Consider the following 26,727-nt stretch of genomic DNA (forward strand, 5'->3'; position numbering starts at 1 on the left):
TGGCTTCTTGTAAGATTTTTTCTTTTGCTTGAAAGCTTTTGAATTTGGCAATAATATTTCTAACCAATTTCTTCTCTGGGTCGAATCTAGTGGATGTTCTATGAATCCTTTCGATGTCTATATTGCCCTCTTGTTGTAGGACTTCAGGGCAATTTTGCTGAATAATTTCTTTTAGTATGGAGTCCAGGTTTCTATTAATTTCTGGTTTTTCTGGAAGACCAATTATTCTCAAATTGTCTCTTCTAGACCGGTTTTCTTGGTCTGTCACTCTCTCATTGAGATATTTCATATTTACTTCTATTTTTTCAGTCTTTTGACTTTGTTTTATTTGTTCTTGTTGTCTTGAGAGATCATTAGCTTCTAATTGCTCGATTCTAGCCTTTAGGGACTGGTTTTCCTTTTCAATCTGGTCATTTCTAGTGTTCAATTTGCTTATCAGTTCATTTGATTTCTGAGCCTCACTTTCCAATTGCAAGATTCTACCTTTTAAACTGTTATTTTCTTGCCAGATCTCTTCCATTTTCCTCAGAATCTCAGTTTTGAACTCTTCCATAGCTTGTGAGGAGTTTTCCTTATTTGAGGAGGGTCCGGATGCTTGTTTGTTCTCCTCCTCTGTTTACTCGGTTGTCTGGATTTTCTCTGTGTAAAAGCTGTCGAGTGTTAAAGACTTCTTCTTTTTGTTATTATTCTTTCTCTTCTGAACTTCCTGATGCTGAGTAGCCATCATTAGCCCAGCAGCTTCTCAGCTTTATCCTCGCGCTCAGTTCTGTTCGCAATCTATTGGCTCCTGAGGTCTGAGTTCTGGTTTTTTCCAAGGTCAAGCCCCCTGGTGGGCCCTCTTGCTTGATCCTCTGCTGGAGGTTTCTTTACAAGTCTCAGGGCGCTGCTTCCACAGTCGTATACCCGTCTGCACTGGTTCCCCACTTAGGCTTTAGTTCCTGGCTGTGTTTGCCTCCACCCACGCCTCTGCTCAGCCGGCACTCTCTGAGCCCAGCGTCCTGCTCCGGCGCGCGCGCTCAGATTTCGCGTGCTTTTTTTGACTTAATGGGGTCCTAAGTCTAGCTGCTCTCAGGAACAGGTCCCAGAGCTGCTGATGACTCGATGGGTGCCCCAAACTTGCCCTATTTCTTTTTAGCTGGGTTCGGAGCTATAGATGAGTGTGGAGGGGGTCGGGGTAGGGCGGTTGCTCAGCCCGCGATTGAGTGAGAGCCCTTTATAGCCTGGAAATGTCTCGATTCCACGTACCTTCCACGCTGTGCCCTGTTGTGGGGTTCCTCCGTTCGTATGGACTTGTTTTTATGTCCCCTTGAGGAGTTTTGTATGTTTTGGTCAGGAGAGGTTAAGAGCTGCTTCTTACTCTGCCGCCATCTTAACCCGGAAGCTCTAAAATCTGCATTTTTAAGTACTTCAATAAAATCAAATTGTTTGTATTCCTATATGGAGAAATATTATGTGTAATTCTCTGTAGTAAATTCTATTCACTATTATAGTAATTAGAATAATTATTCATAGGGAGAGGTTGGAGTACTAAATGGTCTAATATAATATGCGAGGTGGGAAAGAGGGGGGTGAATAGTAGAGAAAAGAAAAATAGAATATTCTATTACACACAAAGAGGGCATGGGAAGCAGAGGGGATGAATCTTCTTATAGGAAGAAGAGGAAGACAGCATTAAGAGATACTATTTAAACCTTACTCTCAGTGGAATTAACCCTGAGAGGGAAGAGTAGCTCTATCCGTTGAAATATAGAACTCTATCTAACCCTACTGAGAAAGTCAGAAGAATTGAAAAAAGTGGAGCAGCGGAGTGGGGAGATCAAAAAAGGGAAGGAAGGAATAGGGGGAGGGAATTCATTAGGCCTTAAAATAAAAAGAGGGGAATTATAAGGGAGGGGGTAGAAAGGGAAGTAAAAAGGAAGGGACAAGGGTTACTGGTTTAAAACAAATCACTTGTCTTAAAGGAAACAGAGTAAGAAGAAGGAGTAGAATTAGGAGAGGATACGAAAATGTTAGGGAATACACAACTGATAATTATAACTCTGAATGTGAATGGGATGAACTTGCCTATAAAATAAAAGCAAATAGCAGACTGGATTAGAAACCAAAATCCTATCATATGTTGTCTAAAAGAAACACATATGAGACAGGTTGACATACACAGGTTTAAGGGAAACGGCTTAAGCAAAATCTTTTGAATCTATTGGGCTTCAAACCTGAAAAATAAGGGGCAGGAGGTGTAATCATGATTTCTGACAAAGCCAAAGTAAAAGTAGATAGGATTAGAAAAGACAGGGAAGGTAATTACATCCTGATAAAAGGCAGTATATACAATGAGGAAATAACAGTGCTCAATATGTATGATGCAAATGGCATAGCATCAAAATTTGTAAAGAAGAACCTGGCAAAGCTCAAGAAGAAAATAGATAGTAAAACGATACTAGTGGGAGGTCTAAATATTCCTCTTTTAGATCTAGATAAATCAAACGAAAAAATAAATAAGAAAGCGATAAGAGAGGTGAATGAAATCCTAGAAAAATTAGATTTAATAGATATATGGAGAAAAATAAACAGGGAAAAAAGGAATACACCTTCTTTTCAGTGGCACATGATACATTCACAAAGATTGACTATGTAATAGGGCATAGAAACATTACAAACAAATGCAAAAGAGCATAAATGATGACTGTAACCTTCTCAGATCAAATGCAATAAAAATAATAATTAGTCAGGGCACCAGGACAGGTAAATCAAAAATTAATTGGAAATAAAATGATATGATTCTCCAAAACCAACTAGTCAAAGAAGAAATCATAGAAATAATCAACAATTTCATTGAAGAGAATGACAATGATGACACATCATACCAAACTGTGCGATGCAGCCAAGGCAGTACTCAGGGGGAAATTTATATCCTTGAGTGCATATATCAACAAATTAGGGAGGGCAGAGATTAATGAATTGGGCATGCAACTTAATAAACTAGAAAGAGAGCAAATTAAAAATTCCCAGAAGAAAACTAAATTAGAAATACTAAAAACCAAAGGAGAAATTAATAAAATCAAAAGAAAAAGAACTATTGAATTAATAAATAAGACTAGAAGCTGGTATTTAGAAAAAGCAGATAAAATAGACAAAGTACTGGCCAATCTAATAAAAAAAAGGAAAGAAGAAAACCAAATTGACAGTATCAAAGATGAAAAGGGATACCTCACCTCTAATGAAGGAGAAATTAAGGCAATCATTAAAAACTATTTTGCCCAATTATATGGCAATAAATATAACAATCTAGGAGATATGGATGAATATTTACAAAAATATAAATTGCCTAGATTAAAAACAGAAGAAATAGAATACCTAAATAATCCCATATCAAAAAAAGAAATTGAACGAACTATCAAAGGACTCCTTAAGAAAAAATCGCCAGGGCCTGATGGATTCACAAGTGAATTCAAATAGCAACTAATCACAATACTGTGTAATTTATTTGATATAATAAGCAAAGAAGGAGTCCAACCAAATTCCTTTTATGACACAAATATGGTACTGTTTTCCAAAGCCAGGTAGATAAAAAACAGAGAAAGAAAACTACAGACCAATCTCCCTAATGAACATAGATGCAAAAATCTTGAATAGAATACTAGCAAAGAGACTCCAGCAAGTGATCAAGAGGATCATCCACCATGATCAGGTGGGATTCATACCAGAAATGCAAGGATTGTTCAATATTAGGAAAACCATCCACATAATTGACCATATTACCAATATAACAAACAAAAATCACATTATTATCTTAATACATGCTGGAAAAGCCTTTGACAAAATATAGCACCCATTCCTATTGAAAACCCTGGAAAGTATAGGAATCGAAGGACCTTTCCTAAAAATAATAAACAGCATATATCTAAAACCATCAGCAAGCATCATATGCAATGGAGATAAATTAGGAGCCTTCCCAATAAGATCAGGTGTCAAACAAAGATGCCCGTTATTGCCTCTAATATTTAACATTGTTCTAGAAACACTAGCAGTAGCAATTAAAGAAGAAAAAGAAATTGAACATATCAAAATAAGCCATGAGGAGACTCTTTGCAGATGACATGATGGTCTACTTAAAAAAATCCTAGAGAATCAACTAAGAAGCTAGAAGAAATAATCAACAACTTTAGCAAAGGTACAGGATACAAACTAAATGCACGTAAATCATCAGGATTTCTATATATTTCCAACACATCACAGCAGCAAGAGTTAGAAACAGAAACTCCATTTAAAATCACCCTAGACAATATAAAATACTTAGGAATCTATCTACCAAAACAAACACAGTAATTATACAAACATAACTAAAAAACACTTTCCAAACAATTAAAATTAGATCTAACCAATTGGAAAAACATTGATTGCTCATGGGTAGAATGAGCTAACATAATAAAAATGACCATTCCATCCAAATTAATTTACCTATTTAGCGCCATACCTATCAAACTACCAAAAAAACCTTTTTTACTCAATTAGAAAAAACTATAACAAAGTTCATTTGGAATAACAAAAGATCAAGAATATCAAGGGAAATAATGAAAAAAACTGTGAAGGAAGGTGGCCTAGCAGTACCAGATATTAAATTATACTATAAAGCATTGGTCATCAAAACAATATGGTACTGGCTAAGAGACAGAAGGGAGGATCAGTAGAATAGACTTGGGGTAAATGACATCAGCAAGACAGTGTATGATAAACCCCTAGAGCCCAAATTTTGGGACAAAAATCCACTATTTGACACAAACTGCTGGGCAAATTGGAAAACAATATGGGAAAGATTAGGTTTAAATCAACATCTCACACCCTACATCAAGATAAATTCAGAATGGCTGAATGACTTGAATATAATAAGAGAGAAACTATAAATAAGTTAAGAGAACACAGAATAGTATACTTTTCAGATCTCTGGAAAAGGAAAGATTCTAAAACCAAGCATTAGTTAGAGAAAATTATAAAATGTAAAATAAATGTTTATGATTATGTTAAATTAAAAAGCTTTTGTACAAACAAAAACAATGCAGCCAAAATCAGAAGGGAAACAACAAATTGGGAAGAAATCTTCATAACAAAAAACTCTGACAGTGGTCTAATTACTCAAATATACAAGGGGTTAAATCAATTATATAAAAAAATCAAGCCATTCCCCAATTGATTAATGGGCAAGGGACATGAATAGACAATTTTCAGATAAAGAAATCAGATGTACCAATAAGTACATTAGAAAGTGTTCTAAATCTCTAATATCAGAGAAATGTAAATTAAAATAACTCTGAGGTAACACTGCACACCTAGCAGATTGGCCAAAATGAAAGAAGGGGAGAGTAATGAATGTTGCAGGGAATGTGGCAAAATTGGGACATTAATGCATTGCTGGTGGAGTTGTGAACTGATCCAACCATTCTGGATGGCAATTTGGAACTATGCTCAAAGGGCTATAAAAGAATGCTTGCCCTTTGATTTAGCCATACCATTGTTGGGTTTCTACCCCAAAGAGATCATAGATAAACAGACTTGTAGGAAAACATTTATAGCCATGCTTTTTGTGGTAGCAAAAAACTGGAAAATGTCTGTATGCCCTTCAATTGAGAAATGGCTGAACAAATTGTGGTATATGCTGGGGATGGAATACTATTGTCCTCAGAGGAATAATAAACTGTAGTAATTCCATGTAAACTGGAAAGACTTCCAGGAATTGATGCAGAGTGAAAGGAGCAGAGCCAGAAGAAAATTGTACACAGAGACTGATACACTCTAGTAAAATAGAATACAATGTACCTTGGTACTGGCAGCAATGCAATGACCTAGTACAATTCTGAGGGAATTAAAGAAAAAGAATGCTACCCACATTCAGAGGAAGAACTACCTGAGTGGAAACACAGAAGAAAAGCAACTGCTTTAACCCATGCGTTGAGGAGGAAATGATTGGGGATGTAGACTCAAAACTACCATACCAATGCAACTATGAACAATTTAGAAATCGGTCTTGATGGATGACACATGTTAAAATCAGTGCAAATGCGCATTGTCTCTATGTGTGTGTGTGGGTGAGATCCAGTTGCGAAGGGGAAAGTAAGAACATTAATCATGTAATTATGATAACTTTTCTAAAAATAGAAATTATCAAGTAAAAAAAAAAGGAGTGACCTAATATCATATGTATGAAAATTCTTCTTTGTTAATGTAAACCGTTGGGATATAAAATGAAATACATTTTTCATCAGTGTTGGTAGGAGTAGCAGATCAATTTTTTTCCATGTTAGCAAGTATTAATTCTGCTTTTAATCACACAGTATTGATTCTTTCAGAAATTGTATTTTAGTTCTTTATTGGACTTAAATCATGTCATTTTGTCTTCATCCTCCCCCATCTTCAGAGCAAACTTTGGTAGATATAAAAGAGATGATTACCAGGGAAATATGATATGATGATTATGAGAAAAAAATTGCTTCTACTCCTTCCCCTAATGTCTTCTTTAATTAAATCGATTAGAATCACTGTAAATAGTTGTTTCTCTAGTTAAAATGTTAATATTTCACAGGCAATAGTTCACATTATGCTATAATCCTATTAAACACCTTTTCATGTGAACAAGCTATATGGCCTTGAGCAAGTCATTTCACCATTTTTATTGTCTTTATTTATGGAAAGATAACAAGATAACCTCTAAAGTAATCCCTTTTGAAAATGTTTTTGCAATGAATTTTTCAGATTGCTTTCTAACATAACTTGAGGGAATTGATATACAAGCTAGATAAATTGTCATAGTTATAGGCTGAGCCAGTATGACCTAATAAACCAAAGACTGAGCACAAAGTTCACAATATTTAAGTGAATTTACAAGTCATGTAACCAACAAGTTGGAGAGCTAGGCAATTGCTCTGATACAATTTATCAAACTCATCAGTCTTTCCAAAATAAAAATAGAATAGAGAAAGCAATTTCAGCTGTTTCCTTGGGACAAGGCCACAAGTATCCAAATGTGTAGGCAACCCAATGAACTAAAAGTAGAGAAGGCACATCTCTAACATGCTTACTTAACATCACCTCTCCATTTACCTCCACCAACTACTACACTCTGGAAAGTCTTCATGAGGTAGTAGAAGGGTTTGCAGAAATATTTTTTGATTAATTTGGTTTTTTAGTGTAGAATTCTAGAAAAATATTTTTTGAAAGATATTAGATCTCATAAAAGAGGTTATACAGTTGTGTAATACTTGTTCAAAAGAACACAAGATCACCTAGAAACCTATTCAGAGAAATCATCCATTGCTTCTACCAAACACAACAAAAGCAGTTTTCATGATACTGACAAATAGATTTAGTAATCATATACCTTGATACATTTCACTTGATATTCAGAAGATTTTTTAATCACTTTAAAATTTTCTTTAGTACCACTGTGATCATCTGTGGGAGGCCAATAAGAGAAACAGAGTCTGAAATATATAAAAATCTGAGACTCCTCTTTTGACCCCCTTTATGATCCATACCTTTTCTTATTAGAAGAACATTATAGACTTATTGAAAAGGTTTAAGTTCTTAGCAAACCAGAAGGTACAGAGTTAACAATTTCTCTCCTTGATAATTAAGAAGCCTGGACTTTAAAAAATTTATTACTTAGACAATCAAGGCCGGAAACGGACAAAGCTAGACAAGACTTTCTCTGACCAGGTGCGATCCTGTAAAACAAGGGTACAGGACTCAATTTGTTTAGGATCTCTATGAAATATATTTCTGCTCCCAGAATTAACCTCCTACTAATTGGTGGTTGGAATTTGGCCTTTGATCCTGGACCTACCTCTCTACTTTTTAGACTCTAATGGGTTTTGTATAATTTGTAACCCCTTCACAACTGTGTTTCTTTCTCTGTACTCTTTGTGTGATACCAATATATATTAAACTCAAGACTCTATAAGTTGGAGCAGTTATGAGCTAAGCATTTAATCTGACTCTTCTCATTCAATCCAATGACGCTCAGTATCCCCAGAAATATAGAGCTGGTTCTCTATAATCATCATAAAGAAATACCAATTTAGCATCTTGGACAGGATCAGGGGGCGGGGAGGGAAGAAGAAAGAAATGAAAGAAGGAAGGAAAATGAAAGGAAAGAAAATAACAAAAGAAGGAAGATGGCAAGAAAGGAAGGAAAGATGGCAGGAAGAATCAACTTTAATTTACACAAAATACAATATTACTGAAAGAAGGTCACCAACATTAAAAATCAATGTTTGTTACTGGATTTGTTTGTATTAACCCATTCAAGTTCTCTGGAGCTTCCTTTTCTTTTATTTTCTAAGTAAAAAATTTTTGTTGATACCAACTGTTTTCACAGGATGTACATTTTTTATTATTTCCAATTTTTCCTTTTCACAGAGACCCATCACAATAACAAAAATTTCAAGGGGTTGGGGCCAGGTGTAATAACGTTCTTGCAAACAAACCAAAACTTTCAGAAAACTCGTCTTCATATGCATTATATATCCATAATCCTACTCTTTTGTAAAGAAGAAAAAGAACTGCTTTCTCTTATTTCTTCTTTGGAGTTCGGTCCTTTCTTTATTGTGAACAAGTTCACAAATTTTCAAGATAAAATTACCTTAAAGTGTATAATGAAATTGGTGTCCATGGATCAAAAAACCTGACTGGTTCCTTAGGAACTGAAAGTGGAACATTTGCCCCATGATCACACTACTCTAGATGAGGGAAAATAACCAGCCTATGTGGCCTATCATCTCTCTCTTTGTATGTGTGTTTTTGTGTGTGCGATATGTGTGATGTGTGTATGTGTTAAAGGAAATTAAATTTCAGGTTTCCCACCCTCACTAATACTTTCATAAAGAGGTGATATTCAAGACCAATAGTTTATTATTGACTTTTCCCATAATCTATGTGGTAATAAAAATGGTAGAGATCATCAGGCTAAACAACAGCATAGTCTAGACAAGGAGATCAATGCTTTTTAATTCCTCATAAAATAGGTTGGAGCCAGATAATTTACTATGATGACTCTCCAGACTGCCTGCCACTTAGAAATGTGATTATTTTTTTCCACAAAAAATAATCAAGGAACCTATCTCCTTCATCCCTTGAAATACTTAAAATTATTCACTAAGGTTAAAATTGCTTTTGACACTTTAAAAGATACCTCTTATGTCACTTGTTTTCCAAATGGAAGATTTTCCTAGAATAGTTTTTATTTATGCCTCTATTTTAAACTTTCTTCTTTTATCAGACATCAAAATATTGAAGTTCTAGCTTCTTGCTACCTGATATTCAAGGCCTTCTACAATCTCATGGTAACTTAACACTTCTAACTTCAGATCCCCAAATCAGCATCCATTCACTCTTCTCATTTATCATCATATTCAACCAGATCAAATAACTTGTCAATGCTGAATGAGCGTTTAATGATGTTGCTGGTGATAAATTAACATTTATATAGTGCTTCAAGGTTTGCATAGGTTTTTCATGAATCAATTTTTACTTATTAAGCATTTACTATGTGCTATGTATAAAGCTATGAAACAAGGAGGCAAAAGATAATTCTTGCCCTCCAGAAACTTAAAATCTAATGAGGTAAACAACATAGAAAACCAATATATGCAAAGCAAGTTGTGTGTAGGACAAATCAGAAAAATTAACATAGGAAAGGCACTGGAATCAAAAGGGATTTGGGAAGAATTCCTGTAGAAGGTGAATTTTTAGTAGAGACTTAAAGGAAGTCAGGGAGGTTAGTAATTGAATTGGAGGAGGAAGAGGGTTCTAGGCTTGGAGGACAGCCAGTGAAAAATTGTACAGCCAAGAGGTAATGTATCTTGTTTATAGAAGAGCCAAAAGACCAGAGTCACTAAATCAAAGATTATGTGATGAAGATTAAAATGTAAATAGACTGAAATGGCATGAGAGGGATAGATTATGAAGGGCTCTGGATGCCAATTAGGCCCTTTTATATTTGAGCCTAGAAATGACAGAAGCTACTGGAGTTTATTGAGTGGGGTGGGGAGAATGTCATGGCTCATGACAATCCTTGGAGATAGGTGTTATTAAGATTCATATTTTACAAATAAAACTCATACACCAATAATTTAAGTGACTTGCCCAAGGTCACACATATAATATGTATTGGAGCCTGGATTCATGCTTATATTTTCCTGATTCCAAGTCAGTACTATATGTACTATACCACCTCCCTCTGTGTGTTTATGTATGTGTATACACACATATATGTCTACTATCTATAAATGTACCATCTAGTTGAGAATAAATTTATTCTTTTTTAATTTTTTTAATAAATTTATTCTTGACATTTTAGTGATCATAAATTTCTGACTTGACCCTGAAGAGGAACAGGAGGTGGAGAAGAAAGACCTTGACCACTTCCTTTCCCACTTTCTTTCCTCTGGGTAAAATGATATTATCTGCATTGAGGGCCAAGTACATATTAAGATAGATTCACCATGCCTAAGGGGACCTTCTTCTAGTAATGACTGCTTATGTGTTACCTCTCTGCCATATATAATTTCTATGTTAAAGCCTACTCTCTTTTGTACTCTTTGTGTACATATGGAAGAGTAAATCACAGAAATATTAAATGAATATTTCTTATCAATGCTTTTAACCTCAGAGAACTGCTTAAGTTTAGTAGCCTTAATGATTGTCAGTTGATAATCTTATAGGGGAAGCATATCAGTGGGGGCTTGAGCCAATAGTATTAGAGAATCAGACTGACTTTCCTATTCTTCAGCCTCTAGCTCCTTAGGGAATTGCTCTGGGAACTAATAGTTATCTAGAAGAATGGAATGTGGAATAAAGATCTTCATAGTTTCCATATATTCCACTTGCTATATTCTCCATGCAATTCTGTTTTCCGCAACTAACCATTAAGCATGTATTTTTTTTCCTCCTAAAATTCATCACTCACAAACTTGAAAATTATGTCATTAATCACATTTCCTATTGCTAATATTACTTCCTACTATTTGTGAGATGGTCAAAGCCAAATTGTTGTGATCTTAAGATGCAAGAGTTAATAGCTTGTACTTATTCAATAGGCAAAAGTAACTCACTGACAGGTTTAGAGGATTGACATAATTATAACAGGAAATAACAGAAGCTCAGATTATGAAGGAATCTCAGCAGCCATTAGTTCCTATATAAATAAGAATCCTCTCTATATTATATACAAATGGACTTTCATATTTCACTGGAAGACCTCAAATAATATGGAACACATTCTTTTCCAAAGTAGCCCATTCTACTTTTCAATAGATTCAATTGCTGAAATTTTTTTTCTTTACACTAACACTAATTTTGCCTATTTAAATTTCCACTCAGTTCTAAGTTCTTTTAGGGAAAAATAAAAGTAATTACTCTTCCATATGTGAAAGGGAATTTTTTTTATTTTAACTTAATCAATCAAATATTTGGAGTGCTCCACCCTTTTTAACTTATTCAGTCAGGAAGTTGAGGATCCTTTTGATAAAAGTTCACACCCTCAGAGGACAAGAGTTAGATCCCACAAGCACTGCCCCCAGCCCACAGTAAAAGGAGGTAGAAACCAGAGGCAGGAAATGTTGTGGAGAAAACTGCTTATAAACGGCAGCCAAAAGGCATTCTAATTCATTCTGATATATTGGTGACTCTTGGTGAAAGAGGGATTCTGCTGTGTGGGTATCTCTACTTTGGAAAACTTCTGCATTGGACAATTTCTGCATTGTAGGCTCAAGTTCAGCTTCAGTGAGACTCGCTTGAGTTGAGGAGACCTTGGCCAGAGACACTGGCTCTGCAGATCTTCTCCTGACTTTGGTGGGACACTCATTTTGCTCTGGAGGAACTCAGATTCAGACTTAGGGTATTTAAATAGACAATATTTTCTACCTCTTTCCTACATTTCCCTCTATACTACATCTACCTTGCTGTAATAAAGCTACTAAAGCTTCTAACAGCTTTGTGACTTAAGAGTTAATTTTTATAAATGGTGACCACAACAATTTTTAAATTCTAATATTTGTCAAATCCATTTTAATTATTACACATAAGGGAGTTCTCTAAGTATTTAAGGACAAATAGCCTATTGCCCATAATTTTTTTCATCTCCAAAGTAAGCATCTCCATTCTTTCAATCAAATTTCTTAAGCCATAGAATGCAGTCATTTCACCATTGTACTTTTCCCCCACTGGAAAGTATCTAACTTTTCAACGCCTTTCCTTATTAATCTAATATTCTTAATTGGACCCAATACTTTCATTGTGGTCTGACGATGTGAGGTTAGAGAGGAATCATCATTTATCCTATCATATAAATCATGTCTCATTAAATTCAGCCTAAAATATACATTTTCTTTTTTGATCATAAAACTATATCCTTGACTCACATAGAACCTTCAGACACCCAGTTTTTTTAGACCATCTTCTGTCTATTGACATATCTTTTATTTCATATATTTGAAGCTGATTTTTTAGCACAAGTATAAAATATGTATGAGTTCCTATAACAATTTATTTAATTTGACTCATCATTTATTCCTATAAAGGTCTTTTTGAATTCTAACTGTGCCATGCAGTATATTAGTTTTCCTTCCCAGTCTTATTTTGTGTGTGCAATTTTCTGTGCAAATTTAATAATTATATTATTTATACCTTTATGTGAAGTGCATGATATTTTTAAAAATAAAAAAAATAAAAAATAAAAATAAATCAAATAGCATAGTACCATGTGCACATCCTTGGAACATTTTATTAGAGTCCATCTTCTCATTTAGCTTGGAATCCTTAGTGATGATTCTTTGGGTGTTGTCATGCAACCAATACCAATTCCTCCAAATTACAGGGCTGTTGGGAAAATTACTTGGTCATTAGTATAAAGAATGGAATGGAAAGCACTTAACTTCTGTAAGTCTTAATTTTTTCCTTTGTAAAATGAAAGAATAAGATGAGATGATCTCTAAGGTTTCCTCCATATGTAAATCTATAGTTCTATAATTATAGGAAGAAAAGTCTGTTATTACTCAGAGGCCATTATGATGTATAAACATGATAAGATGAAGTACTGAATTAGGGTGGTTGTAGTAGGAGTATTAAAGTACAATATTCCAAAGGCAGTTAAATCATGTCAACATGAATTTATTAACTGGCTATAATCTACTAGGCACTGTGCTAATTATTGTTGTTGAAAGGTAAGTCATTAATATCATAATTATCATAAAGGAGCTCAAAATACTAATATGGTATATAACAAGCACAATAGACAACATAGAAGACATATTCATTGTGTGATTTTTTTATAAAGACATCAATACAGAAGATGGAAGAGTAGAAAAATTGCACAGCTGAGCTCTTCTAACATTCTCCTGCATTGTTTAAATTTAAAATAAAGTCTCAAATCAAATTTTGCAGTGGCAAAGTCAACAAAAGTTCATAACTAGACATTCTTTTAATCAAGGAGAATTTAGGAGATTGGAAAGACCTTTGTCACCAGAATAGTGATCCAATTAAGACCATCTGAAAAAAAAAACAATTTTACAACTAGGAGATGGCAAGAGATATGGTAGAAGTTTCAGGATCTGTTAAGCTAGATACTGTAAGAAGACCATAATAATTCTCAGAATAATACTGACATTATTGATGGTAACATAGTCCAATCTAATGGAAAAAACTTAAAAAAGATCCAATGATCTTTTTTCAATTTAAAAAATTTTTGATGATCATGAATTATTTTGAAAGACTGAAAAATCAGTCTTAGTCTGCAATTTAAATAAAGGAAACATATACAGAGAAAAAATAAAGAGCTGGAACAGAATCTATTATACCTTAGCTAAGGTAAAAAAATAAAAAAAAGAGGTAGAACTCATAATCTCAAAGGAAAAATTGATCTAATCAAAAGAAATAAGAAAGGAAACTGTATCTTCATAAAAGTCAGCACAGGCAATAAAAATACCATTTCTAAACATATATGTGTCAAATGATATAACATCCAATCCTAAGGGAGAAGTTACATCAGTTACAGGAGGAATAAAGAGTAAAGCTTTACTAGTGAGGGACCTCAATCTTCTCTTCTCAGAAGTATATCAATCCAACCAAAAATGGATTAAAAAATAAGTTAAGGAGCTAAATGTAACTTTAGAAAAGTTTAATGAATATATAAATATATAAAAGCTCAGAACATTACTTCATCTACCCTAGGAATAGAGTTGAACTTCAACATACAGGCAGGTTAACAAAGCAACCTGGAAAATTTATCAAAATATAAAGAAAACAACTGATCATAGAAAGTTATTTTAGTTATAAGGAAGATGAAAATGCAACTTGGTAGAACAGTATCAAAATGAAAATACATGAAGCCTCAAAAGCAATTTTGAAATGGTGTCAGGCTCCAAAAACTCCCTTGAAGAGCTCAAAAATTAAATTTTAAAGAAAAAATGAGAAACAAAATTAGAACTTCAACTATTTTGAAAAATACACAGAAGACATTAAAACTAAACCCTAAACCTTAACTACAAAAACTAAAATTGACCAAATGGGATAGGAGGCAGAAAAATCGAATGAAGAAAAGATTTTAAAAAAAAAACTAGAATTGGTCAAATAAAAAAGGAATTATAAAAGCTCAGGGAAAAAGTTACTCCATAGAAATTAGAATTGGGCACATGGAAGCAAGTGACTCCATAAGACATCAGGAAAAAATAAAATGGAATAGAAAAAATTAAAAAATGAAAGAAAATTTTAAACAACTTTCTAGAAAAACTGACTGGGAAATAGATCCAGTTGAAATAATCTAATAATCATTGGAGCTACCTGAAAGCCATAATGAAAAAAGTGATCTATGGAATTATAATACAAGAAGTCATGGGAGAAAGCTTCCCTAGTATTCTCAAACAAGAAGAGAAAATCAAAATTAAAAAAAATCATTAATCATCTCAGGAAAGAGATCCCAAAATAAAGCTTTCCATTATTATTGTAGCAAAATTCTAGAATTCCTAGGCCAAGAAGAAAATATAAAAAGCAGCAAGAGAAAATCAAATTAAATGTCATTTAGCCACAGTCAGCATAACTTAGGACTTCACAGCTAATACATTAAAGGACCAGAGGGATTGAGACTGATATTTCATTAGGCAAAGGTTTAAGTATTGTAATACAATACAAGAGGAAATAGATATTTAAAGAAAGAGAGAACTTAAAAGAGTTATTGCAAAAAGACTAGAATTTATTTCACTTCCAAATTATCAGTATTAAAAATTAAAAGGACAAATCCATAACAAATGCAGTGGAAATTAAAACAATTATTTGGAGTGATTTTGCTCAATTATATTCCAATAAGTAGCAACCTGAGCAAACTAGAAGAATATTTTTTAATTATGTAAATTGACTGGTTGTTGCAGATACTCAAACCAAAGTGGCTATCTGAGCAAACTAAAAGAATATTTTTAAATTATTTAAATTGGCAGGTTGTTGCTGATACCCAAACCAAAAAAGAAAAGAAAACCATAGACTAATGTTCCTAATGAACACTGGTGCAAAAATTCCAAATAAAATGCTAACATGGAGATTACCATATGTAATAAGGAATAACATAAGGTATAAAAGTGTAAAATTTAGGAAAATATGTTGGAAAATGCAAGGTTAAACTGAACATTCTAAGGGCTTTTGGAATGTGACTGACAGGTCACAGGGCTTTTGAACTCTGGGACAGTTGGGAGTTTTGCCACTGGTGGAGGGGCTAGTGCCCTGATCTCACTGGAGAAACCCCATTTAGACTGCATTTGAAGAACTAAAAATACGTCTCGATCAGTAGCTTTGCAGCGTGGACCCCCAGGCCTGTGACAGCCTACTGGAGTGACCCAGTGGAGTTTGTGGACCATACCAACATCCTGGACCTTGGGACAACTGAGAACATCATTGCAGAAAGCACTTGCCTCACATAATTCATTATTAAAATCCTTTAATGTTACTTCCTATTGTCTCAATACAACCCTAAAGGACTCACAGAAGATTAATTTGTTCCCCTGGCTAATTTGTGTTTTTTAACTGTCACAGCAAGTATTTCCTGTCTTCCCCCATTCCCCTATTTCACATACTATATCACAAAGATGATATACTATAATTAATGGATATACCAGGAATTCAGGAATGTTGCAAAATTAGGAAAATTGTCAGGTTAAATGATCATATCAATACAAAGCCAATAATATCTCAAAAGATGCAGAGAAAAACTTTTGACAAAATGCAGCATCTATTACAACTAAAAACATTAGAGAATATTAAACTGAATGGAATTTTCCTTAAAATGGTAAATAACTTCTGTCTAAAAACATAAGCAATGGGGCAGCTAGGTGGCTAGGTGGATTGAGAGTGTAATATAGGATTTTAACCTTCCCATGTTGGCTTAGGGCAAACCTGTCAGTTGCCCTCGATGGAATGTTGAAGGTGGCATGAACCACAGGGCACCAACTGCCAGTTGAGCCAAGAGTATATAAAGCCCTGGAAACCCAGGGCTGGGTTCTGTTTTTCCCTGACTTTGCCCTAATCACTCACTTTATCTTTACCCCCCACTCCCGCCAGACCCGGGTGGCAGGTGTGGAATGTGGGTAGCTTAGGTCTTTAGAGTAGTGTAGGGTTTTAAGACCTAATCTTCTAGAGCGACTCAATAATATAATTATCATCAGTGGCAAGATTTAGTCCAAGAACAACTTTATTTATCATTCAGAGACCACATCACTTAGCCCTGGGTCAGCAAAGAACATCCAAACAGGATGTCTACCACTTTAGTCAGAAAATCTTTCACCATCAGATCTCAGTATTTCCTGACCCTCTTACCACTGCTTTGTTCCCTTACTCAGTCATCATCACCACCCTCTTGCTAGCCTTACTACCAGCTTAAGGCCCTGTTGACCCACCTATTAATTACAAGAGCTAGGCCTAGAGACGGGAGGTCCTAGGTTCAATCTTGCCTCAGATACTTCCTAGCTGTGTGACCCTGGGCAAGTCACTTAACCCCCATTGCCTAGCCCTTACCACTCTTTTGCCTTAGAACCAATACAGAGTATTGATTCTAAGACAAAAGGTAAGGGTTTATACAAAAATAAATGAGAACAGGGGGCAGCTGGGTAGCTCAGTGGATTGAGAGCCAGGCATAGAGATGGGAGGTCCTGGGTTCAAATCCGGCCTCAGACACTTCCCAGCTGTGTGACCCTGGGCAAGTCACTTGACCCCCATTGCCTACCCTTAACACTCTTCTACCTATAAGTCAATACATAGAAGTTAAGGGTTTAAAATAAAAAAAATGAAAACATAAGCAAAAATTATCTGTAATGGGAATAATGATCTGGAAGCACTCCCCATGAATCAAGAATGAAGCAAGCATTCCCATTATTACTATTACTATTTAATATTGTACTAGAAATACTAGCTATAGAAATCAAATGAAGAAATTGAAAGAATTAGAAAGGATAATGGGGAAAGAAAGCTATCTCTCTTTGTAGATGATATGATGGTATGCTTAGAGAATCCTAGAGAATCAACCAAAAACCAAAATGAAACAATGAAAAAGTTTAGCAAAGTTTCAGGATATAAGTCCAACCACAGAAGACAGAAAGAGAAATCCTATTTAAAACAAATGTCAACCATATAAAATACCTAGGAATCTACCTGCTAAGTTAAACCCAGGAACTATAAATATAAAGATAAAATTGGATTATTGATAAAAAATTTTTAAGAAACATTAATTGCTCATGGGTAGACTGTGGTGGCACTGCCTAAATTAATTTATTTATTCAGTGCCATATCAATTAAACTATCAAATGATTATTTCATAGAGCTAGAAAAATAATAAAATTCATCTGGAATAGAAAAAGAATATCAAAGGAATTAATGAAAAAATTTAAAGAAGATGGTCTCACTGTACCAAATGTCAAACTGTATTATAAAGCAATAAACATCAAAAAAGTCTGGTACTGGCTAAGAAACAGATCAATGGAATAGATTAGGCTCCACAAACAGTAATAAATGACCATAGTAACCTAGTGTCTGATACAGCCAAACTTCCAAGCTTTAAGAAGAGCTCATTATTCTAAAAATCTTGGAAAGATATATTAAGTGATACAAAGTAAAATGAGAAGAAACAGTAAATTACTGGTCACAGTAACAGCAATATTGGGTTTTTTTTTAAAGTTAGAATATTTTTCCATGGTTACATGATTTATTAGTTTTCTGCCCCTCTTCCTCCTCTCTCCAGGAGCTAACAACCAATTCCACTGGATTATATATGTATCATTGTTCAAAACCTATTTCCATGTCATTCATATTTCCAGTAATCATATCCATAGTGATCAATTTTTTTGATATATTTATCTTCTGCATTTTTGTTCCCATAGTTCTTTCTTGATATGGATAGCATTCTTTCTCATAAGTTCCTCTGGATTGTCCTGGGTCATTGCATTGCTGGTAATAGAAAATTCTATTACATTAGATTGCACCATAATGTATCAGTATCTCTGTACAATTTTCTCCAAGTTCTGCTCTTTCTGCCCATCATCAATTCCTGGAAGTCTTTCTAGTTCACCAAGAATTTCTCCAGATCATTATTCCTTTCAGCACAGTTATATTCCATCACCATCATGTACCACAATTTATTCAGCCATTTCCCAATCAAGGGACACCACCACAAACAGCATGGCTATAAATATTTTTGTACAAGTCTTTTCCCTTATTATCTCTTCATGGTACAAATCCAGTAGTTGTATGGCTGGGTCAAAGGGTAGGCCTTTTTTTAAAGCCCTTTGTGCATAGTTCCAAATTGCCCTACAGAATGGTTGGATCAATTCACAATTCCACCAGTAGTGTATTTGTGTCCAAATTTTGCCACATCCCCTATAACATTTACCACTTTCTTTTGCTGCCACGTTGGGCAGTCTGCTAGTTGTAAGGTGGTACCTCAGAGTTTTTTTTAATTTGCATTTCTCTAATCAGGAGAGATTTAGAACCCTTTTTCACATGATTATTGGTAGTTTTCATTTCATCATGTGAAAACTGCCTATGCATGTCCTTTGACCACTTGTCAATTAGGGAATGACTTGATTTTTTGTAAATTTGACTTAGTTCCTTATATATTTGGGAAATTAAACCTTTGTCAGAGAGTTTTGTTAGAAAAATATTCTCCTAGTGTGTTGATTTTCTTCTAATTTGGTTGCATTGGTTTTCTTTGTACAGAACTATTTTAATTTGATATAATCAAAGTAATTCATTTTACATTTTGTAATGTTCTTTGTCTCTTGCTTGGTCTTAAATTCCTTCCTTTCTCATAAATCTGAGAAGTAATCTATTCTGTGTTCTGTGTTCACCTAATTTATTTAAGATTTCACTCTTTATATTTTAGACATTTATCCATTTTGAATTTATCTTGGTATAGGGATTAAGATGTTCATCTAAACCTATTTTTTCATATGTTGTTTTACAATTTTCCCAGCAGTTTTTGTCAAATAGCAAGTTCTTGTCCCAAAAGCTGGGATGTTTGTTTGTATCAAACAGTAGTTTGGTTCCTGGAACATGGTGGCTTAGATGGAGTGAATCTTAAAACCTCTGCACCCTTACACACCTAGATAGAAAACAATGCTCTTCAAGAAGAAAGAGGACCAAATCTAATAATGGGACAAAGCAGGGGAACCCTACTGCAGCAAAACTAAAGAGGTACACCAAGAAAATGTCTTCAATTCTTGAACTGTTGGGTCTGAGGGCATAGAAAGGGAATCCCAGGAGATCTCCCCCACATGCTGTGTGGAGTCTCCAGCAGCCCTGGACATATCAGGGCCTGTGGGTGCCCTGGTTGGTAGAGAGGGCCTTGCTGGCATCACTCAGGGACTCAAACAAAGGCACTGGAGACGTGACTGGAGAAGAAAACCAGAGAAACACAGCAAAAATGCCCAGAAGATGGTGGCTTAGAGAGAGCCAAACCCCAGACCTCAGACAGCTTGACTTCCTCATATCGAGATAGAGAATGCAGGGCTTCAAGAGGAAAGAAAACAAAATCAAACACAGCAGACAGTGCAGGGGGAGCCCACTGCTGGAGAGCTAAATTCAGCAAAAAAACTCCTTCTTGTCACCCCACTTTTTTTGTTTGTTTTTTTCTGTTTGTTTTTCCCCCTCTCCTCCAGGTTTTAGCCTCAGGGCAGATAAACCAATAAGATTAATCCAACCAATAGAGGATCAATCCCAACAACTGAACAGACAAGAAGTCTTCAGAGGGCAGAGAAAGTAAACTACAAATCTCCATTACCAGCTGGATCTTTCATCAAAGATCATTAAATAAATCTGCTCAAACTAGCAGAACAAGGAAGGGAAAAAAATATGAGTAAGCAACAGAAAAAGAGAAAAGAAATGATAATTGATAGCTTCTTTTAAGGAAGTGAAAAGAGAGGAAATGAAACAGAAATAGAAGAAGAGGTAGTAGTTCCAGTGAACTGGACAGAGGCATTGGAAGATCTAAAAATTCAATTAACTAAAGAATTTAAAACTCAATAAACTCAAGAACTTCAGAAACTCAAAAAGCAATCAAGAGAGCTGAAGACAATTTGAAAAAGGAAATACGTAAATTAAACAAGGAAATAAAGTCTTAAAAGTCAAAATTGGCCACCGTGAAAATGAAGAAAAGAAGGCAAAAGATGATCTACAAAGAAAATCAGACCAGAAGGAGAAGGATGACCAAAAAGCCAGGGATGAAATTCAGTCTTTAAAAAACAGAACTCAACAACTAGAAGCAAATGACTTCGCAAGGCAGCAAGAATATATTAAACAAAATTTAAAAAATGAAAAATTTGAGGAGAATATGAAACACCTCAGTGACTCAACCAAAGATCTGGAGAACAGAGCTAGAAGAGACAACTTAAGAATTATTGGTTTACCAGAACATCATGATAAAAGAAAAAATTAGATAGCATCTTACAAAAATTATCAGAGAAAATTGCCATGAAGTTCTCTAATAGGAGGGAAAAGTAGAAATAAAAAGAATCCACGGATCACTTCCTACATTTAATCCACAACTGACAACTTCCAGGAATATTATAGCCAAATTCAAAAACTACCAGACCAAGGAAAAAATATCATAAGCTGCTAAAAAGAAGGCATTTTATGGGGGCAGCTGGGTAGCTCAGTGGATTGAGAGACAGGCCCAAAGATGGGAGGTCCTAGGTTCAAATCCAGCCTCAGACTCTTCACAGCTTTGTAAATCTGGGCAAGTCACTTGACCCCCTTTGCCCACCCTTATCACTCTTCCACCTAAGAGCCAATTCACAGAAGTTAAGGGTTTAAAAAAAGTCATTCAGATATCAGGGAACCACAGTTAGGATAACACAGGATCTGGCTGTTTCTACATTGAAGGACGAGAAGACATGGAACACAATATTCTGGAAAGCAAGAGAACTGGGTCTACAACCAAGAATCAACTATCCAGAAAAACTAACTACAATATTGCAGGGGAAAATATGGTCATACAATAAAATTAAGGACTTCCAAACATTCATCAAGAAAAAACTGGACTTAAACAGAGAGTTTGCTGCCAAAACCTAGAACTCAAGAGAATCAACATAAGTCAATTAAGAGAATGGGTGGAGAAGAAAAAATTTATTTTCTTTAACGGACACGACAAGTGCAATCAATTTAAAATCCAAGAAGAAAAGAAGATATTGGCAAATATTAAAAATTGATTTTATAGGGGCAGCTGGGTAGCTCAATTGATTGTGAGTCAGGCCTAGAGACAGGAGGTCCTATGTTCAAATGTGACCTCAGACACTTCCCAGCTGTGTGACCCTGGGCAAGTCACTTGACCCCCATGGCCCACCCTTACCACTCTTCCACCAAGGAGCCAATGACAGAAGTTAAGGGTTTAAAAAAAATTGATTTTGCCAACAGGGGGAACAGGGACAAACTGTATAGGATGAAATGTCAAGCGATATATAAATATAAATATAAATATATATATATATATATATATGTGTGTGTGTGTGTGTGTGTGTGTGTGTGTATGTGTATGTACGTAGGTATAAATATATACAAAACAGGGTGGGGAGAAGATAATAATAAGAAAAATAGGAAAACAAACAAAAAGGAATGAATTTATATTCCATAAAGAAGTGCGTGGGACTAACAGGGAAAAATAACAATACACCGTAAGGGTAAAGAAGTTAAAGAGAGGAAATATTCAATATTTAAGTGCATTGAAATCAACTTAAAGAGAGAAGAACAATCAGATCCATTGGGGCAGAGAATTGATTCACACCCTATAGAGAAGTAGAAGGGTAACAAATGGACTAGTGGGGAGGGAAGCAATTCTAGGGAGGGAGAGGGCTTGGGGGGGAGCTCAGTATGGCTTTAAAGAACAATAAGAGGGGAATAATAAGGGAGGGGGGAGAAAGGGAAGTACAACAAGGGAGGGCACTATAGGAACTGATTAAAAACAAAACACTGGTATAGAAGGAAACAGTGAAAGAAGAAAGGACAGGACAATGAGAGAGAATAAAAATGTCTGGGAATGCACAGTGGATAATTATAACTCTGAATGTGAATGGGATTAACTCGCTCATAAGAGGGAAGCAAATAGCAGAGTGTGTTAGAAACCAAAATCCTACCATATGTTGTCTACAAGAAACACACATGAGAGAGACAGACATAGAGTGAAAATGAGAGGATGGAGCAAAATCTTTTGAGCTTCAAATGAGAAACAGAAGGTAGAGGTGGCTAACATGATCTCTGACAGATCCAAAATAAAAATAGATAAGGTTAAAAGAGATAGGGAAGGTAACTACATCCTAATAAAAGGCAGTATAAACAATGAAGAAATATCAGTACTCAATATGTATGCACCAAACAGTATAGCTTCCAAAATTTAAAATTAGTAGCTAGTGGAGCTCAAGGAGAAAATAGATAGCAAAACCATACTAGTGGGGGATATCAACCTTCCCCTATCAAATCTAGATAAATTAAAACAAAAAATAAATAAGAAAGAGATAAGAGAGGTGAATGAACCCTGGAAAAATTAGAGTTAATAGATATATGGAGAAATATCAATAAGGACAAAAAGGAATGCACCTTCTTTTCAGCAGCACATGGAACATTCACGAAGATAGATCATGTAATAGGGCACAGAAACATGGCAAACAAATGCAAAAAAGCAGAAATAATAAATTTAATCTTATCTGATCATAATGCAATTAAAATAGTTATTAGTAAGAATACATGGAGAGGCAAACCAAAACCTAATTGGAAATTTAACAATATGATTCTCCAAAATAATTTAGTGAAACAAAAAATCACAGAAACAGATAATAATTTCATTGAAGACAATGACAATGATGAGACATCCTACCAAACTCTGTGGGATGCAGCCAAGGTAGTACTGAGGGGGAAATTAATATCCTTGAGTGCATATATTAACAAATTAGGGAGGGCAGAGATTAATGAATTGGGCATGCAACTTAAAAAATTAGAAAGCGAGCAAATTCCCCAGATGAAAACTAAATTAGAAATACTAAAAATCAAGGAAGAAATTAATAAAATTGAATGTAAAAGAGCTATTGAATTAATAAATGAGACTAGAAGCTGGTATTTTGAAAAAACAGATAAAATAGACAAAGTACTGGTCAATCTAATAAAAAAATGGAAAGAAGAAAACCAAATTGACAGTATCAAAGAGGAAAAGAGAGACCTCACCTCTAATGAAGGGGAAATTAAGACAATCATTAAAAACTATTTTGCCCAATTATATGACAATAAATATAGGAATCTAGGAGATATGGATGAATATTTACAAAAGTATAAATTGCCTAGATTAACAGCAGAAGAAATAGAATACCTAAATAATCCCATATCATAAAAAAGAAATTGAACAAGCCATCAATAAATTCTCTAAGAAAAAATCACCAGGGCCTGATGGATTCACAAGTGCATTCTATCAGACATTCAAAGAGCAACTAATCTCAATACTATGCAAATTATTTGAAATAATAAGCAAAGAAGGAGTCCAACCAAATTCCTTTCATGACAAATATGGTACTGATTCCAAGCCAGGTAGATCAAAAACAGAGAAAGAAAACTACAGACCAATCTCCCTAATGAACATAGATGCAAAAATCTTGAATAGAATATAAGCAAAGAGACTCCAGGAGGCAAGTGATCAAGAGGATCATCCACCATGATCAGATGGGATTTATGCCAGGAATGCAAGGATGATTCAATATTAGGAAAAGCATCCATATAATTAACTATATCAGGAATCTAACAAACAGAAATCACATGATCATCTGAATAGATGCTTAAAAAGCCTTTGACAAAATATAGCACCCATTCCTACTGAAAACCCTGGAAAATATAGGAATAGAAGGACCTTTCCTAAAAATAATAAACAGTATATACCTAAAATCTTCAACAAGCATCATATGCAATGGGGATAAATTAGCAGCCTTTCCAATAAGATCCGGAGTGAAACAAGGATGCCCATTATCATCTCTATTATTTAACATTGTACTAGAAACACTAGCAGTAGCAATTATAGAAGAAAAAGAAATTGTAGGTATCAAAATAGGCAATGAGGATACTAAGGTATCACTCTTTGTAGATGATATGATGGTCTACTTAAAAAATCCTAGAGAATCAACTAAGAAGCCTGTAGAAATAATCAACAACTTTAGCAAAGTTGTAGGACACAAAATAAATGCACATAAATCGTCGGCATTTCTATATATTTCCAACACATCACAGCAGCGAGAGGTAGAAAGAGAAACACCATTTAAAATCACCCTAGACAATATAAAATACTTAGGAATGTATCTACCAAAACAAACACAGGAATTATATGAAAACAACTACAAAGCCCTTTCCAAACAATTAAAACTAAATCTAAACAATTGGAAAAACATTGATTGCTCATGGGTAGGACAAGCTAACATAATAAAAATGACCATTCTACCCAAAATAACTTACTTATTTAGTGTCATACCAGTCAAACTACCGAAAAACTTTTTTAATGAATTAGAAAAAAACTATAACACAATTTTATTTGGAAGAACAAAAGATCAAGAATATCAAGGGAAATCATGAAAAAAAATGTGAAGGAAGGTGGCTTAGCAGTACCAGATATTAAGTTATACTATAAAGCAGCAGTCATCAAAACAATATGTTACTGGCTAAGTGATAGAAGGGAGGATCAGTGGAATAGACTTGGGGTAAGTGATGTTAGCAAGACAGTGTATGATAAATCCAAAGAGCCCAACTTTTGGGACAAAAATTCATTATTTGACACAAACTGCTGGGAAATTTGGAAATCAATATGGGAGAGATTAGGTTTAGATCAACATCTCACTCCCTACACTAAGATAAATTTAGAATGGGTGAATGACTTAAATATGAAGAAGGAAACTTTAAGTAAATTAAGTGAACACAGAATAATATACTTGTCAGATCTCTGGCAAAGTAAAGACTTTGAAAACAAGCAAGAGTTAGAAAAAATTACAAAATGTAAAATAAATAATTTTGATTATATTAAATTAAAAAGTTTTTGTACAATCAAAAACAATGCAAGGGCAGCTGGGTAGCTCAGTGGAGTGAGAGCCAGGCCTAGAGACGGGAGGTCCTAGGTTCAAACCCGGCCTCAGCCACTTCCCAGCTGTGTGACCCTGGGCAAGTCACTTAACCGCCATTGCCCACCCTTACCACTCTTCCACCTATGAGACAATACACCGAAGTACAAGGGTTTAAAAAAAACAATGCAACCAAAGTCAGAAGGAAAACAACAAACTGGGAAAAAATCTTTACAACAAAAAATTCTCACAGAGATCTAACTGCTCATATTTACAAGGAGCTAAAACAATTGTATAAAAAATCAAGCCATTCCTCAATTGATAAATGGGCAAGGGACATGAATAGGCAATTTTCAGATAAAGAAATCAAAAGCATCAATAAGCAGATAAGAAAGTTTTCTAAATGTCTAATAATTAGAGAAATGCAAATAAAAAAATTTTAAGGTATCACCTCACACTGAGCAGATTGGCTAAAATGATAGCAAGGTAGAATAATGAATGTTGGAGGGGATGTGGCAAAATTGGGACCTTAATGCACTGCTGGTGGAGTTGTGAACTGATCCAACCATTCTGGATGGCTATTTGGAATCATGCTCAAAGAGTGATAAAAGAATGCCTGCCCTTTGACCAGCCATACCATTGCTGTGTTTGTACCACAAAGAGATCATAAATAAACAGACTTGTACAAAAGTATTCATAGCTGTGCTCATTGTGGTGGCAAAAAACTGGAAAGGGATGGTATGCCCTTCAATTGGGGAATGGCTGATTTTTTATACAATTGTTTTAGCTCCTTGTAAATTTAGCTCCTTGTAAATATAATGTATAGTAAGATATGCTAGAGGTAAATAAATCCATGTAATATAGACATATATAATGTATATAGTATAATTGTTGGTGATGGAATACTATTGTGCTCAAAGAAATAATAAAGTGGAGGAATTCCATGTGAACTGGAAAGAACTCCAGGAATTGTTGCAGAGTGAAAGGAGCAGAGCCAGAAGAATATTGTACACAGAGACTGATACACTGTGGTAAAATTGAATGTAATGGACTTCTGTACTTGCAGTAATTCAATGACCCAAGACAATTCTGGGGCATTTATGGAAAAGAATGCTACCCACATTCAGAGGAAGAA

Source organism: Gracilinanus agilis, chromosome 3 (assembly GCF_016433145.1).
Source record: "Gracilinanus agilis isolate LMUSP501 chromosome 3, AgileGrace, whole genome shotgun sequence".
Lineage (NCBI taxonomy): Eukaryota > Metazoa > Chordata > Mammalia > Didelphimorphia > Didelphidae > Gracilinanus > Gracilinanus agilis.